This window comes from Octopus bimaculoides, chromosome 10 (assembly GCF_046866305.1).
Source record: "Octopus bimaculoides isolate indiv1 chromosome 10, ASM4686630v1, whole genome shotgun sequence".
NCBI lineage: Eukaryota > Metazoa > Mollusca > Cephalopoda > Octopoda > Octopodidae > Octopus > Octopus bimaculoides.
In genome coordinates, this window is record NC_142937.1 from 56,874,496 (window position 1) to 56,893,250 (window position 18,755).

The following is an 18,755-nucleotide window of genomic DNA, read 5'->3' on the forward strand; positions in this document are numbered from 1 at the left end:
AGATTGTTTTTAATTTGCACCCTCCAATATTTTGCGTTCAAACCTTTGGAAGTCCACACTACTTTTTATCCCTTCGGTGGTCAAGAAAATAGCGTATGAGTCACATATGATATCAGGGACCATTTATATTTGAATATTGGATCCTAGTTTTGAATAGAATTAAAATAGCAGAGATTCATTTCCTCTCCTTACATTTGTACATCATATATATGCATTATTCATGCACACATACTCAAATTAACATACAACAAGAGTGCGGCGAGCTGGCAGAAACGTTAGCACGCCGGGCGAAATGCTTAGAGGGATTTCGTCTGCCGTTACGTTCTGAGTTCAAATCCCGCCGAGGTCGACTTTGCCTTTCATCCTTTCGGGGTCGATAATTAAGTACCAGTTTCGTACTGAGGATCGATCTAGTCGACTGGCTCCTTCCCCCAAAATTTCAGGCTTTCAGCATGCTGTTTATAATCTCGGACATTAACCGGTTAGTGTCATCAAAAATTAGTGTTTAAAACTTTATTTCTTCATTATATCATCTGTACATTTGCTGTGAGTAGGTTATTGATATCAAATAGTTATTGTTATCACAAGAAGCAGTTTCTACAATGTATGGTGTCCACTGCTCTGTGGATGAGAGAAACCGGTCGGAATGCTAAGGTAAAATTAATTGCTATATCTAAATGAAATAACTACACTTGTATTTTTTTAGCCTTAATTTTTCTAAAACTATTACGAGAATTGTTTTAATGCTAAAGTGGATTTTCATTCATCTTCTTGTTTATATATATATATATATATATATATATATATATACAGAGAGAGAGAGGGAGAGAGAGAGAGAGAGAGAGAGAGAGAGAGAGAGATGGGTAGGCGTAGCTGTGTGGTCAGAAGCTGGCTTCCTAACCACATGGTTCCAGGTACTCTGGGAAAGTATCTTCTACCCTAGCCTTGGGTCGACCAAAGCCTAGTGAGTGGATTTGCCTGACGGAAACTGAAAGAAGCCTATCGTATAACTATATATATATATATATATATTATATATATATATATATATATATATATATATATATATATATATATATATATATATATATGTATAACGTATGTGTGTTTGAGTGTGTGTGTGTGTGTTTGTCCCCCGCCTTTGCCTAACAACCGGTGTTGGTGTGTTTACGTCCCCATAACGTAGCAGTTCTGCAAAAGAAAACGATAGAATAAGTACAGGGCTTAAAATACAAGAGTCGATTCATTCGACTAAAAATTATTCAAGGCGGTACCCCAGCATGGCCGCAGTCTAATGATTGAAACAAGTAAAAGATAATATATATATATATATGTGTGTGTGTGTGTGTGTGAGTGTGTGTGTGTGTGTATGTATGTACGTACGTACGTATGTATGTATGTATACATGTGTGTTTGTTTGTATGTATGTGCATACGTACATGTTTAACCCCAGGTCGTCTTGAACAAGTAGACCTGTGCTGAAAACCTTTCCAGATTTTCTTATTTCCCTGTTAATTATTTAAAGGCATAAGGCGACGAGCTGGCAGGAACGTTAGCACGCCGGGCGAAATGCTTAGCGGTATATCGTCTGTCTTTACATTCTGAGTTTAAATTCCGCCGAGGTCGACTTTGCCTTTCATCCTTTCGAGGTCGATAAATTAAGTACCAGTTGTGTACCGGGGTCGATCTAATCGACTGACACCCCTCCCCCAAAATTTCGGGCCTTGTTACCTAGAGTAGAAAAGAATCGTTAGCACGCCGGGCAAAATGCTATTACATCTGCTGTTACGCTCTGAGTTCAAACTCTTCCCAGATCGACTTAGCCTTTCATCCTTTCAGGATCGGTAAATTAAGCACCAGTGAAATACTGGGGTTGATGTAATCAACTAGCCAAAATTTCAGGCCTTGTGCCAAAATGTGAAACCAGTATTTGCACACACACATACTATCATATGTAATAAATGTATATACATGTATGTGTATCTATCTATCTATCTGGAAATACTATGTACACACACACACACACACACACACACACATAAATGGGTAAAGACCCCCTTCGGTCATGAATGACCATGGGATTGCACCCAGAAAGTTCCCTTCCAAGACAGAAGTCCGGGCAAGGTTGTTTTATGGAAGACCAGCAGTCGCTATGCATACCAGCCTCCCCTCTCCTTGCCACCGATGTTACCCAAAGGAAAGGCAAAGGGGCCGATACAGATTGGCACCAGTGAAATCGCAACTCATTTCAACAGCTGAGTGAACTGGAGCAATGTGAAATAAAGTGTCTTGCTCAAGAACACAACACACAGCCCAGTCCGGGAATCGAACTCACAACCTCATGACTGTGAGCTCGACTCTCTAACCACTGAGACATATATATATATATATATATATATATATATGTATATATATATATATGTATATATATATATATGTATATATATATATATATATATATATATATATATATATATATATATATATATATATATATATATATATATATATATATATATATATATATATATATATAATAATATTAGGGACAAAATCCAAATAGTGATAGTGGATTTTCATCGATGAGTTCTTGAAACTTGGTTATTTTCCCTAAAACTAGAGACTTAGAAATATTTATATTTATATATATATATATATATATATATATATATAGGGATTGACAGTAACCTGTCAGTAATCCTTGCCTTCAGTTCATCTCTGGTGTTACAAGGAGTTCTGTTGATCCTTCGCTCAACTGTGCCCCATAGATAATAACCAAGGGTGCTGCAGCCTATGGAATTAGGTGGCCAGATGTTAGGGGTGACGTTGTCGCAGAAATTGTCTGACAGCTATGACTGGATTCTCTTGCTTGTGTGGCATAGTGTAGAGTCCTGTTGCCAGACATAGGGTCTTCCAGCAGCCAACCACTTGACCCAGGGCAGCACTACCTTCCCCAGGCACGCGATGTAGATCTCTGTGTTAAGTCTGAGGCCATGTAGGAAGATAAATCACTAGTGATCACCACAAAAATCATGATATTGCCTGGATGTCTGATTTTTATCTCGCTCGGTACATGTCCTCCGATTGACACCCAAACACTCTGAAATGTTCCTATTGGAGTTTCTGACGTGAATGCCAAGCAGTACAGCATGTCGTTTCCAAATTTCTGGCAGAATGAATTGCATCATGGTGCTGTTTTTCTCACAGAAGGTGCCCAACAGACCCTACTATACTGTGTAGCCGACAAAATCAAAAACAAACCATGCGTATGCGCCAAATTAAAATATAATAAAATGGTGAGAATTTTCCCATCGCACCCTTTATATATATATATATATATATATATATATACATACATCGAGAAATACTATATAAATATTTATCGTCAAATACTATGCCTCTGTACTATGCCTCTGTACGTACGCGTGTCTATGCATGTGTGTATGTGTATAGCTATATTTGTGTGAAAACAAAATCTACTCGCGTGTAAACACACACGTACATACATCACTACACCACTAAGAACAAACAAATAAAAAAGACTCCCCCTCATAAAATAAAACAACAGTAAAAAAGAGCTGATACACATCCGTTTAAAGAAATTATTTGCATAAACTGCTAAATGCACTCAGCTGTAAGACAGTTCCAACTGTTTGATTTGTCAAACTCAGTGAGTTGATGTGTTGATACGGAGCTATTGCACCGGGTCATCCTGATCGCGTCTAGACAGAGTATTTGTTACGTTAAAAGAGGCAGTCTGAGCCAGAGGTGGGGAGCAACTGCAGTTTTCCGAATGAAGTCAAACGCTTGAGAGAAAAATCTTCATTTTGGAATATATATTTGTTGATTTAATTTTTTTAAAGTCTTACTTTTTAGTAACATCTATTGATGACGTCATAAAATTTTATAAACTTCCGAGAGAACGTGAAATAATCGTTTGTTTTTTGGAACAGTGGATCTCGAAGGACATAAGGCACATAAATAATAGCGTGTAAATATCAGGTTGAAAAACTCTTTTGGATAGGAAAATAATGCATACATACATACATACATGCATACATACACACACACACACACACACAAACACACACACACACACACACACATATATATATGTATATATGTATCTATCTATCTATGTATATATATATATATTTATATATGTATATGTATATGTATGTATGTATATATATATATGTATATATATATATCTATATCTATATATATCTATATATATATATATCTATATATATATATATATATATATATATATATATATATATATATATATATATATATATATATATATTTATATATGTGTATGTGTGTACGTATATATACATATATGTGTATGTATATATGCATATGTATGTATATGTATGTATATATAAGTATATATGCATATGTATGTATATGTATGTATATATAAGTATATATGTATATGTATGTATATGTATATATGTACATTTATATATATATATATACATACATATATATATATATATATATATATATATATATATATATATATATATATATAATGATATGTAAACTTAAGATCCAAGGATCCAGCTGTAGGAAGTTACTAAGCTACGAGCAGTCCGTAGAAGTTATAAAAACAACTTTCAGGAACAATTGTAGTTTATTGGTGCAGAGGGTTGTGAGTTTTTCCGACATCGAAGTTCGATAAACTGAAAAAAGTAATTTTATAGTTCATGGTTAGCAACTAGGTTTAATATGTATGCCAATAAAAATCCAAATTGAGTGAATGGACCAGGTGAAATCCGTGCTACATATGTTTCCTAGCTAGCAGTAGCTCGGAAGTAAAAATTACAGACCGAGGGATATTACACTAGCTATTTATCAGGGCGATGAGTAGCTAGTGGAGTACCCTTCGTTGAGTAATTATTACTTCCGAGTTTCTTATTTCTTTACTACCCACAGGGGGATAAACATAGAGGGAACAAACAAGGACAGACGAACGGATTAAGTCGATTACATCGACCCCAGTGCATAACTGGTACTTATTTAATCGACCCCGAAAGGATGAAAGGCAAAGTCGACCTCGGCGGAATTTGAACTCAGAACGTAGCGGCAGACGAAAGACCGCTAAGAATTTCGCCCGGCGCGCTAACGTTTCTGCCAGCTCGCCACTTCCGAGTTTCTGCTATCTAGGAACCTTATGCAGCCTGGATTTTACCGGCTCTATTCCCTCAATTTGGATGTTGAACCGTTAATTCCTACACATATTTTTCTCTCTATTTTTTTATTCTTTCTCTCTCACATTGTTTTCCTCTTAACCCTTTCTGTCGAAGAGCTTAGGCTCGAATTTTCAAAGACTTTTCCATTCTTCTCGATCACCAAACTAATACACCTGCTTGTTGTTCTCTCATCTGTCTTCATCTTTTGTTTTCTGTAAATTTGAATCATATATATACACATATATATATATTTGTATATATAAATGTGTGCGTGCGTGTGTGTGTGAGCCTTTGACCTTTTCTATCGAAAAGGGGTTTCAACTCCAAAACTGCATGCTATTATTTGTATTATGTGCTTCGAGATCCACTGTTCAAAAAAAAAAAAAAATAATAATTACATTTATTGATATTTCTTTATCCATGCTTGTAGTTACTTGTTTAAAATATTAATCATGTTTAAAGTATAGAAATCCGAAGAGAAATTCGAAAAAAAAAAAAAAAAAAAAATAGAAGAACGGAAACTAATTGCTATGGTGGGGCCGCTGAAACATTATCTTTTCAGCATTTTGTTAAAGTTTCTATGGATAAATTATTTTTTATAAAATAACAGATGTAGAAGAATAAAAAACTTTTGAAGTACGGCCTTGAGAGTTGATATTTAACTTTGTCGTAGCCTCCCATCATAACGGTCCTTAATCTCTTGTATAGGATGTCCAATTTCAGACGATCGATTGTATAGAACCACAAATTTATTATTCAGTGTCCGGCAATGCTCGGACGCTGGATGAGTTCGTAAAGGACAGTTTCTCAAGTCGTTCTTCGCATTTCTCGGACAGGTTATAGGCGCGGGTGTGGTTGTGTGGTAAGACGTTTGCTTCCCAAACATATGGTCCCGGGTTCATTCCCATTGCGTGATACCTTTGGGAAATGTCTTCTACCATAGCTTCGGGCCGTCCGTAACCTTGTGAGTGGATTTGGTCGACGGAGACTGAAAAAAGCCCGAGTTATATATATATGTGTGTGTGTGTGTGTGTGTGTGTTTGTGTCTTTGTGCCTGCGTTTGTCCTTCAACACCGCTTGAAAACGGGTGTTCGTGTTTTTTTACATCCCTGTAACCTAGTGTTTCTGCAAAAGAGATCAATGAAATAAATACCAGGCTTAAAAGAAAAAAATAGTTGTGGGGTCGATTCGTTCAACTAAAAATTCTTCAAGGCGGTGCCCCAGCATGGCCGAAGTTCAATGACAGAAACAAGGAAAAGATAAAAAGATTTTAAAAAATGTCCGACTGACGACACTTCGATGATTGTAGAGTGTATCTCGAACTGGCAATACCCTCCCCATCGCATATAACACTTCAGGCCGATGATACCTGGGAGTTACACATAGTTATCAAACTGAAAGTTCTCCGAAAGATATCAGTCATTGATTTATGACGTCGCTCCGAGAAAGAAATCGCTATTTTTCATCACGAGTTTTCTATAGAATGCTAATATGGATGTTCCTCCGACCACATTGCTCACTTGATAGAAGGTTCGAAGCGCCTGGAAACGTTAAGAAAAATGCCTAACATGAGTTGCCATTTCCAACAAGTTTGTGAGCTGTAATATTAACTAAAGTACGATGCATATTTAAGGACCAGAATACGCGAAGCTGAACGCGTGTTCCTGGCACGCCGAGCTTATAGAGACCGGATTAGCTAATTAGTCAAGCAGCAGTTGTGTAAAGCAATCCTCAAAAACCGGTGGCACGGCGCTATGAAGAATACAATTAGAGAAGAATCGATAGGATTTAGCTAAAAAGTAGCAAAAAAAACAAAGAAAAATAAAGATTAGTGGTGGAGCTAGTGAGCAAGTTAGAAGAGGCGATTAGGAAAAGCATCAGGACTGATATGCTAACGACGAGAATGAATGGTCTTCGACCATCTATTCAATACGAAAGACAAAGATTGCGTTGTCTTAGTTAAGTTGCGTGTTCTTAGACACGAGTGGACGAAAGCCGTTCGATAGGATCAGTGTGTACGATGTGGTAACAAAGCTACAATTCGATGTTTGACAGATCAGGATGTGTATAAGTTACTCAATTCCAGGTTGGTGCGGATAGCTTTGCAGAGATATTGTGTTCAACTGTTTGGATCAAGCAGCGGTGACAACAGACTAGAGACGGTAGTGATCTTTAGTGCCTGCTTCGACAACCTACCACGGTTTTCTGCGAAACACGCAGTATTGCAAAAAGTCGATATCAGCGGATACAATTAGCAGTGATTGCGTGAAGGAAAAATTGCTCGTCTTGGATAGTTTTCTCTACGAGATTTACACGTGTATGCCAGGCTTGTTTCCGGATGTTTCGGCATACATCTACTGCAATTTGTAGCAGAATGAGAAAATTCCTATTACCGTGAATCGAGGAATAACAGCGATGTTGAAGAAAGACGCAAACTTAGCCACATGCAGAGTTTTGACCGAAGTGCCAGCAAAGAGGTAGGCGCTTGTCATCAGTGTGTCGGAAAAGCGCATACCAGTGCAATTTGGGACATATCTATCAATGATATCCTTCACCTCATGTGGTACATCGTGGAGAAGGTGGGTTACAAGCATGGCTTCGCTGGGGGCTGTGATCAATTTAGATCAATCGAAAGCTTTCGGTAGGTTGGCAATCAATTTTTTGGCGGCTGACCTCAGTGCAGCCGGTTAAAGTCCCGTTTCCAGATGGTTCGTTTCAATGTACAGTGGCATCTATCCGATGGTCAAGCGAAATGACCACCTATCAGAACTGTTTCAAATCTCATGATCAGCCCGTTGAGAGTCTTCATTTTCATCTCTTTTACATGTCATGTGCTGACTTTTGAACCACTGCTGCGGTTATTGGGAATTGAAGGTCATACCGTTCAAAGCGGGGCGCAGAAAAGCCGTGACAACATTTGTTGGCTCGTTTATTGTAATGATGTCGACAACACGAATAACGATATGATTGGCACTGTTCTAAAGAAATTTGAGGTATTGGTAGGAGTAAAAATTAACCCGGGTAAGTCGGTTTAGCTTACGACTCGGCACCTGCAGAGACAAGTTCAATTCACTGGATAGCATTGTGGGGCGTTGGACAGAATGACTGTTTCAGGTGCCTGCATTCTGGTTCGCAGCGGACTTCCAGTTGGTTAGGACTATCGTGGAGTTTACGAATCCATTTGCTGTCAACATTCACTCCGTGGAGGCCTCGGGATGCTGTCACTGCAGGCACGTGTTGGGCTTGACGCATCTGCAAAAATGCACTGGTACTACTACTGCTGTTGCTGTTGCTGCAACTACTACTACTACTACTACTACTACTACTACTACTACTACTACTACTACTGCTGCTGCTGCTGCTGCTGCTGCCGCCGCCGCCGCCGCCGCCGCCGCCGCCGCCGCCACCACCACCACCACCACCACCACCACCACCACCACCACCACTACTACTACTACTACTACTACTACTACTACTACTACTACTACTACTACTACTACTACCGCTGCTGCTGCGTGGATTGTGTGCTTGTATGCGTATTGCGTGTGTATGTGTATGTGTATGTGTGTGTGTGTATGTATTGAGTGTTGTTTTATTGTGTGATGATAGCATAGGTTATATGTTATGTGCAGAGAGTGTGCTCTGTGAGTTGTGCCATTATTGAGTTGAACTTGGCTTGTGTAAGGCATAGGCTGTGCCCAACAGAACTGTTTTGTTGACTGAGTAATTTGTTACCACTGTAATAAGTATTATGCTTTTGTTAATATATATTACTTTTTTTTTATACATCATAGTGTTCCAATTATTATTAGCATTGCTTTCATTTCTAACGTCCTGCTTATTTCACCTTGCTTATTTCCCATATCCCGGAGGCGCAATGGCCCAGTGGTTAGGGCAGCGGAATCGCGGTCATAGGATCGCGGTTTCAATTCCCAGACCGGGCGTTGTGAGTGTTTCTTGAGTGAAAACACCTAAAACTCCACGAGGCTCCGGCAGGGGATGGTGGCAAACCCTGCTGTACTCTTCCACCACAACTTTCTCTCACTCTTACTTCCTGTTTCTGTTGTGCCTGTACTTCAAAGGGTCAGCCTTGTCACACCGTGTCACGCTGAATCTCCCCGAGAACTACGTTAAAGGTATACGTGTCTGTGGAGTGCTCAGCCACTTGCACGTTAATTTCACGAGCAGGTTGTTCCGTTGATCGGATCAACTGGAACCCTTGACGTCGTAAGCGACAGAGTACCAACAACAACAACAACATTTCCCATATCCCATTGATTTTCCACACCCTGTTGATTTTCTACATGTTATTTATTTCAATATCAAACCTTTATATTTCGACAATTTCCCGACTGATTCCCATTGGCTGTTTTGCTCAGAAAGAATCAAACTGCCTTTCTCTGTACACTGGACTTTTTCATTTCAGTCCTTGACTAAAATATATGAACCGCTAACCTTCCTATCTTAGTCAGTCTGAATACATTTTGTAACCCCTAACTTTCTATTTTATGTATGAAAGGGTCAAGTTGTCAATAATAAAGAAATTAGACTGGATGAGTCCTGGTGGTAATCATAAAGAAAAGAATTATTCGAATCGTTAGAACGTCGAACAAAATGCCTTATGGTATTTCTTTTGACTGTTATCGTTCTGAGATCAAATCCTGCTGAGGTCAAGTTTACCTTTCACTCTCGGGATAGAATGAAGCCCTTGTCAAAGGTAGGGTTGAATTAATCGACCAACATCTTTCCCCGTATTTCAGACCATGAGGCCATATTAGAAACTGTTTTGAAGTATCAATGAAATTCTACTTGGAGGGGATTTAATCGACTGAATCTTTCCAATTAAAACTGTTGACCTCTGCCAATATTAGAAAGAATATTCATAGGATGTTCTAAAAAAATAAAAAATAAAACAACAAGAAATGACGAAAAACAAATAAAAAAGCAAAATAAATAAAAAGAACACAAATGTTTATTATTCGGAGTCTTTATTAAATTCTTGTGTAATTTTAAATTTTAAATTAAGAATTTTAAAAATTTTACTTTCATCTTAATTAATCTTAAAGAATACTTAGAAGCCTAATTTTTATCGCCATCAATTCAAAATTTATTTATTATAAATGCTTATTAATTGAAAAAAAATATTCTTTCAGGATCATTTTATGGAGACATGCAAGGCTATCGTTAATTCAAATGAAATTCTTTGTATGATGACTTGTGAGTTAAGATGACTAATTATCTGCAAAACGCATTTGTAGAACTTCAGAATAGTTTCACGGTAGCCATGTTGAAAATTAACAATCTCCAACAGAAATTTCCTTAAAATTGCAATGAATTCTTGCAGTTAACGTTTTCATAGGCCTCCCACCAACACACGAAGACATATCTATCTATCTATCTATCTATCTATCTATCTATCTATCTATCTATCTATCTATCTATCTCTTCTCACGGACGTGCTGTCACATCGGCTGCGAAGGTAAACGTTTATTTGACCTTTTACTGTCCACATTTTGTTGGAATTTTTAAATAATTTTGTTGCGAAGCACCTAGGCTTCATTTGTGTGTATTTTCAAGGGCAGGAATTGACCCCCAGGGGCAGTTTCGGCCCTAGCAAAATACAAAAATTTCCTTCTTGACATTTGAAAAATGTCGAGAAACATAATTTTGGAACGCTTGTCTTGTTCTTTTGACAAGCATTTCCCGAGGCTTCAGATGCCAGAAGAGAAAAAAGAACAGAATAGCGCGTGCTCATGCAGTGACAGGAACGCAGTTGCTATAAACGTCACAAAGACTGTGAGTACAGCTACTAACAGCCCTTTCACCACCACCACCACCACCACCACCACCAACACCAACAACAAAAACAAAACTGTAACCAAGGTTACAAAACCATGCGTGAAAACCGTCACAAATGTCTCTGACGTAAGCACCACTGCTGCTGACGCCATCATCACCACCACCAACGACAACAACAACAACAACAACAACAGCAACAACGACAACAACAACAACAACAGCAACAACAAGGAAGTAAAGTTATCGGCCGTCAGCAATGACACCATCACCTGTTCAACAAACTCTGCTGCCGCTACCACCACCTTTGAACCAGGCAGTACATACACCAACATAAACAAAAATATCCAGAAGAACATGTCCGCCAGCACAACAAAAACAAATTTCGCAAATGCTCTAAAGGAAAAAAGAACAACAGTGACATTCACACAAAAACAAATAAAAGACACAAAATCCCTTCTTACGAAAGAAGGAGATGATGTCAGAATTAACATCCCAAAAGATATTATAGAAATGAAAAACAAAAAGTGCATCATTTATAAACTGGTAAACACAAAAACCAGACGTGTAGAAAATGTTAGCACAGATAAAATTGAAGTTTGTCTTAGAAAAATTTGGCCTTATCAGAATCATGTCACCTGGGGAAGGAAATTTGGAACGGTGCAAGTAAGGTTTCTGGATGAAAATTTAGCTAAACAATTTTCGACACTCTCTCTCCGCACAGATGACTTGGTAATGATACCGAGTTATCTAGGACAGAGAGTGACCAAAGTTATGATAAAAAATGTGCCATCGGAGGTGGACACCCAATGGCTGATATCGGCCGTGTGCCTGGAAATGGAGGAGGCAAATATTTTGGAGATTACGGTCGGAGAGGAAAAGAACTGGGGAGGGAAAAATCTGGAAATCCTTCTCCACATCACGGAGGAGGCTTCACAGAAAATTCCTCCAAACATTAGATTGGCAGAGGACCACAAGCTGTATGTGGTGGTAGAGGGCAGGCGACCTCGCTGTTACCTATGCAACAGCGAAGCACATCTGAAAAAGGACTGCCCTCTGGCCGCTAAACAAAAACAACAACAACAACAACAACAACAACAACAACAACAGAAGCAACTACCAAATACCCCCAACAGAAAAACTTTACTACCAACACCACCAGCAACGCAAAAAACAGCAACAGAAATATCAGCAATAACCACAACAGAAAAGACAACAGAAACTGCAAAAACAGAAGAAAAAAAAGAAAATTCCAAGACTGCCTCTCCCTCCCCCATATCACATACACCACACATAAATAACAAGGAGCCAACATCAATAAAAACAGCAACACAAACATTCACAGAAACACACACAGACGCACAAAATTTGCCGTTACCTCTTTCTGACTCCTCAGATCTCCCATCATCCGATGAAGAGAGTGGGGAGGAGTGGAAAATAGCTACGAAAGGAAAGAGGAAGCGCAGTAAGAAGAAAACAAAACAAAATGCAAACACAAACAAAGCAGGGAGATTCACATCTCCCGAAAATACTACTAACACCAATAGTAATATAAAAAAAACAATGCTAACAGCAATAGACAGTACAAACACAGAGTTGATGAATTACATCAACTCTAAAACAAACATCACAAATAACGATATCAAAACCAACAACCACCCACGTACAACACCGCCAAAACACATTAAAATTATTCATGTAACACCAGCATTACACAACACAATAAAATCCCTCTACCCCAACTCGGTAGGGGGATTCCAGAAATATTTGTGCAAGAAATTGTACAATAGCCTCCTTGGTGAAAAATCCAAGGAGGAAACAAAACTTTCTAACGGCAAGTAACACTCTGTTCTTTTGTTTTGTGCTTTAAAGCACACGTATAAATAGAATCATGGTGAAGATTGGTTGTGTGAATGTGCGTGGCTTAGGGTCCCCTTGGAAACAAGGGTACCTCTTAAATGACATCAAGTCACACAATTTGGATATCATAGCCATTAGTGAGACCAGACTCCATGAACCGCGGGCCCTAAAGTCCATGTTTGGCGGACAGTTTAACATTTATTTTTCTCCCTGTCTGCCGAGGATGGGCGGTAGTGGCACGGCGGTTCTTTTTCGCAAGAGTCTGGATCTCCAAGTAAAGACGATATTTACGGACCCGGAGGGTAGACTGGTTGTCCTAGATGTGGACGGCAGCGATGGAGGCGCTTTTCGGTTGCTGGCAGTTTATGTGCCTCCTTTAACAGGTCGGTCAGACTTCTTTCGACGTCTAGAAGTATTCCTGGGAACGTCTCGTCCCTTACTTTTAGTGGGGGATTGGAATGCTACCTTGGACACGCATCTAGACTACGTGGGGAGTGACAAAACTAGAAGGGGATGCAAAGGCCTCATAGACCTGCTCAGACGCTTCCAGTTGTCTGACAGGTACCGACTCGACCACCCAAATGTGCCAACGTGGACTTGGAGCAACCGCATTGGGTCGTCGAGATCGTATCTAGATAGGATAGTGTGTAGGACAAGAGATAGAGATAGTTTAGGATGTCCACAGTTCCACATAGTCAGCTACACGGATCACAAACTTGTGACGTGTACGCTAGACATAGATAAGGCACATAGGCAGGGTCCCGGTTACTGGAAACTAAACGCGTCTTTCCCGTCGAGACAGGTTTTCAGAGACCGGATTAGCACGTTAGTAAAGAGGGCTTTGACGGGAGCCATCGTCAACAACAAATGGTGGTTTGCCCTCAAGAGAGCAGTGAGGGCGGAAGCAATAAGGTATAGCAGGGCACTAGCTGTAGAGAGGAACAGAGAAGAGGGGGAGCTAGTGATAAAGTTAGAAGAGGCATTGCGAAGTGGCATCGCATCCGACGTTTTAGCGGCGAGGTTGGCCCTCGACCAACACTTCAATGCTAAACACGAAGGGTGTGCTGTCAGGGCAAGGATGCGTGCTCTGAGGAATGAAGGTGTTGGAGCCGCACGAGAGGCCCGGGTGGCGGAGGCGCAGCGGGGTAACAGAGCCACCATCCGGTCTCTGGTAGACGAACAGGGGCGCGAATTGCTCGAGCCGAGCAAGATGTGCGAGGCGTTTCAGCGGCATTTTGCTCGACTGTTCGGGAGGAGTGGCGAGCGAGAAGGCAGGGTGGACTTTAGTGCCTACCTGCACAGCTTGCCACGACTCTCGGCAAGAGAGGCGGAGTGCTGCGAAGGGGTCATCACGGCGGAGGAGGTGAGGGACGCGATGGCGGGTTGCTCGACGGACAAATCTCCGGGTTTGGATGGTCTGCCCTACGAGCTTTACAACTGTATGCCAGACTTGTTTGGAGAAGTCTTGGCGGTCGTGTACTGCAACTGGCAGCAGAACGGGAGCATTCCCGGTTTTGTGAGCCGAGGAGCGGTAACGCTGCTGAAGAAAGATCCAAACAAGGGGGACGCCATAGATAACTTTAGGCCCATCACTCTGCTCAATGCAGACATGAAAATTTTGGCCAAGGTGTTAGCCAAGCGGTTGGCGCTTGTCATCGAGAAACTGGTCGGCACGGAGCAGACGTGCGCCGTGCCGGGCCGGAGCATCCATGACAACCTCCATCTGATGCGCTACATCATAGAGAGGGTAGTTAAGGAACCTGGCATGGGTGGGGCCCTGATCAATTTGGATCAATCCAAAGCTTTCGATAGGGTAGACCATCGATACTTGGAGGCCGTCCTCGAAGCGGCCGGCTTCGGTCCCGTTTTCCGCGGCTGGATGGCTGCCTTGTACACAGGCATCCGTTCGGTTGTTCGCGTCAATGGACGTCTATCGGCACCCTTCGACATTGCACGTTCGGTTCGTCAGGGATGCCCCCTGTCGCCGCTCCTGTACGTATTGACTCGCGAGCCACTACTGCGGAAGCTGGCGACGCTGAGGGGCATCCCGCGAAAACTGGGGTGCGGGACGAGCGTGTCGGCATACGCGGACGACGTCACCGTCATAGCGTCTAGCCACGAGCACATCGAGCTTGTCGGCGAGACGCTGAAAGACTACGAAGCGGTGACGGGAGCGAAAATCAACCGGGATAAGTCGGTGGGTTTGCTGCTCGGCACCTGGAGAAGCAAGCCCATACCGTCCGGCAGCGCCTCAGTAGTGGGACGCTGGACGGACGGTCCGGTCAAGTTGCTCGGAGTCTGGTTCGGTCCGGACCTGCAAACGGAGAAGAACTGGGACGAGATAACGAGTAGGGTGGCCACTCTCTGCCGGCAATGGTCCGAGAGGAAGCTGTCCCTAAAAGGTCGGGCGGAGGTGGCGAACGCGTACATTGCGTCCGTCATCGAATACCGCCTGACCGTCGTGCCTTGTCCCGATCGCGCCATCACCGAAATGGAGCGCATCCTCTTCCGCTTTTTGTGGAAAGGAAGCGTTCCGATGGTGAGGCGATCCGTTTGTTGCCAACACCCGCTGAAAGGAGGGCTGGGCATGCCGTGGTTGATGATGCGCAGACATGCGCTGAGACTGCGACATCTCCGGCTCTACGTAGACGACGGTGAGCAGGTGTGGTCGCCGTTTGTGCGACGCGCTTTCCCGCAGCTCGTCTCCATGACCGAGCTGCAGTCGTGGATCAAAAAGAGGCCGAGGAATGGCGAATGGCACCGTGAGTGTCGCGTTGCTCTGCAACAACTTTGCCGTCCCGGGTCGACCTTGAGCGGCTGCATCACAACGAAGTCATTCTATAGGGGATTAGTGGAGGGCAGGTACGACGACGATCTCGGGGCGAACCTGGGCGTCGACGAGGAATACCTGACCCGCCTGTTCAGGACGACTTTCGGGCCGGGACCTATGGACAACTTCCAGAGATCCCTGGCCTGGCAGTGTTACCGAGAGGCGCTACCCGTTCGGGATAAGCTCTATAGACACGGCTCGCGAAATGTGGGGCCGACCTGCCCGAGATGCGGTCAGAGCGATGAAACCGTTCTGCACGCACTCGTGCAGTGTCCAACCATTTCGGAGCTGTGGGCTTATGTCGAACGACTGCTGTCGCGTGTGGGACGAGTCGGTTTATCAACCGAGTCTATCGTCAATATCGTCACGCCTCCTTCCTTTAAACGGGAAGGAAGAGCTGTATTTATCGTACTTGTGGCTATGGCCAAAGAATGCATCTGGTGGACGCGTCTGAAAGGATTAGAGACAAATACTTTCCTCTCTGGTCAATCTCTCATCAACTTTTTCAAGTATCACTTGAAAAGGAAGGTGAGAGTAGAGAGGCAAGTGTTGTCTAGCAAATGTTTCGAAAAAAGATGGATACATGTAGCAAGAATGGCACGTATAAATGACGAAGCCACCTTGACCATGATTCTATAAAACGTTTTAAAATTTTGTAAACAGAGAAATTTTATTTAACAAACTGTGACGCTAAAGACCGAGGTTACCGTGGTCTTTTCGTAGGTTTTTCTTTCCACGGATAACCTCCCCATTTATTGGGAATTTTTTGTATTATTTCGTATTTTTTGTAAATACCACAAACGTTTTGCGATGTTTTTTTTTTTTTTTTTTTTTTCATCGTTGTCCCCACTTTTGTTTTTTTTTTCTGCTTTGTTTTCGACCCCCTCGAAAAGAAAAAACTCTACATTTGTATTTTGTCCCCTCTGTGTTGAGCCCTGTGTGGCTAATAAAGAAACCTATCTATCTATCTATCTATCTATCTATCTATCTATCTATCCATCCAACCATCCATCCATCCATCTATCTATCTATCTATCTATCTATCTATCTATCTATCTATCTATCTATCTATCTATCTATCTATCTATCTACCTATATCTATCTATCTATCTAGATTAGTGTTTGCGTAACTTTAGTTTGGCACACTATACAGGCGCGGTCCCAGGAATTTTTCGAAGAGAGGGCACAAGGTCAGAAGGGAATACAATTACCGGAAAAAAGGGCGTAATAACATTATTTAGAAGGGCGTACTTCTTTACTTGAGTGGGGCACGTGCCCCTCAGCCCCCACCTTAAGTCCCCCCATATATGTCTGTGTAAGTAGTGATGTACTTACGATCGCTAGAATGTGGGTTCGATTCCTGGACCAGGCGGCGCATTGTGTTCTTGAGCAAAATCACTTCAATTCATGTCACTCCAGTCCACTCAGCTGTAAATAAGTAACCCAGCGAGGGAATAGCCTTCCGATCTGGGGGATCGTTGGCCTTGCTCACCTTGCCAGAAGGGTGGCATCTTTCAAAATACATATATTATATGATATTATAATATATTTATATATTATGTATGTGGTTATGTATCTGTCTTTTTCCTAGAAAGGCTCTGAAATGGTGCACCGTCAAGAAAAACGAATTTGGTTTTCGAAATCTGCGCCCCAAAGAAAAGTTCGTATATCTATATTAATAAACGCGAAATTCTGTCTGTCCAGGATTCTGGTATCTCAGTCTACATTTGCTCTACATAGACATAGTATGCGTTTTTGGAATCAAGATACTCCCGGGATTGCCCTTCATTTGATTCTTGAATATCGAGCATTGGGATCTGACTTAAAAGCATTTGGGTTGTTATTTCTAGCAGGTAAAGCTTGGTTGATCCACGCCATCTTGGTTGGCGTTTGTCAGATGACGTCAAAGATCAATGGGGAGATAAATGACATTCACTTCGTTAATTTTACGTCGAGATAAGAACTTAGGGAAAAATTGACCAACAGTTGGGATTCAACTTGGGACTGGAACCATAGAATGATTACATTACAGAATTAATTCTCATCCGTCCTTAAGCTCTGATCAAACACCACCGGGGCATATAGTCATTATAGACATATTATAGCCATGCTATTTAGCTCTGTTTAGTTTTGGGCTGCAGGTCCAGTTAGTCCACTGCAGGAACTAGCTTAAAAGTCCGCACAGAATGCGGCTTTAAACTAGAAAAATATAATTTGTTACGAGAAATAACTTAACTTTTACATCGACAACTCTCCTACTCTTTATCATCACCAATGTATCTTTCTCTCTATATTTACCATACTCTTTGACACTCACTCTCTTTGTATATGTATTAACTCTCACTCATTGCTTCCATTTTCTTTAAAACCTCATCTTCTAATGTTTACTTTCATTTTATGACAACTATTACGCACAAACCCTGTTTTCTGATTGGATAACAATGATCAAGCTCTAAACCTCGATTGGATAACAATGATCAAGCTCTAAACCTCTGTGACATTTTTCTAAAAATTTTCTGGAATAAATATATCATACACTCGGATTTAGCGTGAAAAAGTACATCAATATACCAAATTTGGAAATTTTCACTTAATTTTAAAATTTCAAAATCTTTATCGCTTTCATTTTTCGATTTTCTCATGGTAAATTTTCTCCTTCTCTATACATTTTTACCACACACTCCCTCACTATAAAATAAATATCTCGCTCACGCTGAGTGTGTGTATGTATGTGTGTAAGAAATTTCATTAGGGCGATAGAGTGATTTAAAAACGGTATGTAAATCATAATATATATTTATTAGCATACTTTTCTGCTAGTAAATATGTTTTTCCTTACAACCACACCCACGACAGACTTGCTTGATGCGAGGTGGGAGATAAAAAATTTCAATTACAATTTTTTTTTTTGCTGTCGTTGCTTACATAGCATGGTATGTAAGCAACGACAGCAAATGGACGACCGCATTCCAGAAAATGTGTTTATGGGGAGAAAAATATTGAAAAACACCAATACATGTCAGAGCGACAAAGAAACGAGTAAGGTAGCAGGTGGTCGTAGGATGTAC

General features: G+C 41.2%; 1 protein-coding gene across 1 annotated transcript in view; it reads left to right on the forward strand.

The window, feature by feature from the left end:
• The window catches only part of LOC106869061 (solute carrier family 35 member F4), a 165,428-nt gene that overhangs the window by 994 nt on the left and 145,679 nt on the right, over positions 1-18,755 (forward strand). The gene's annotated exons all lie outside the window — the stretch shown is intronic.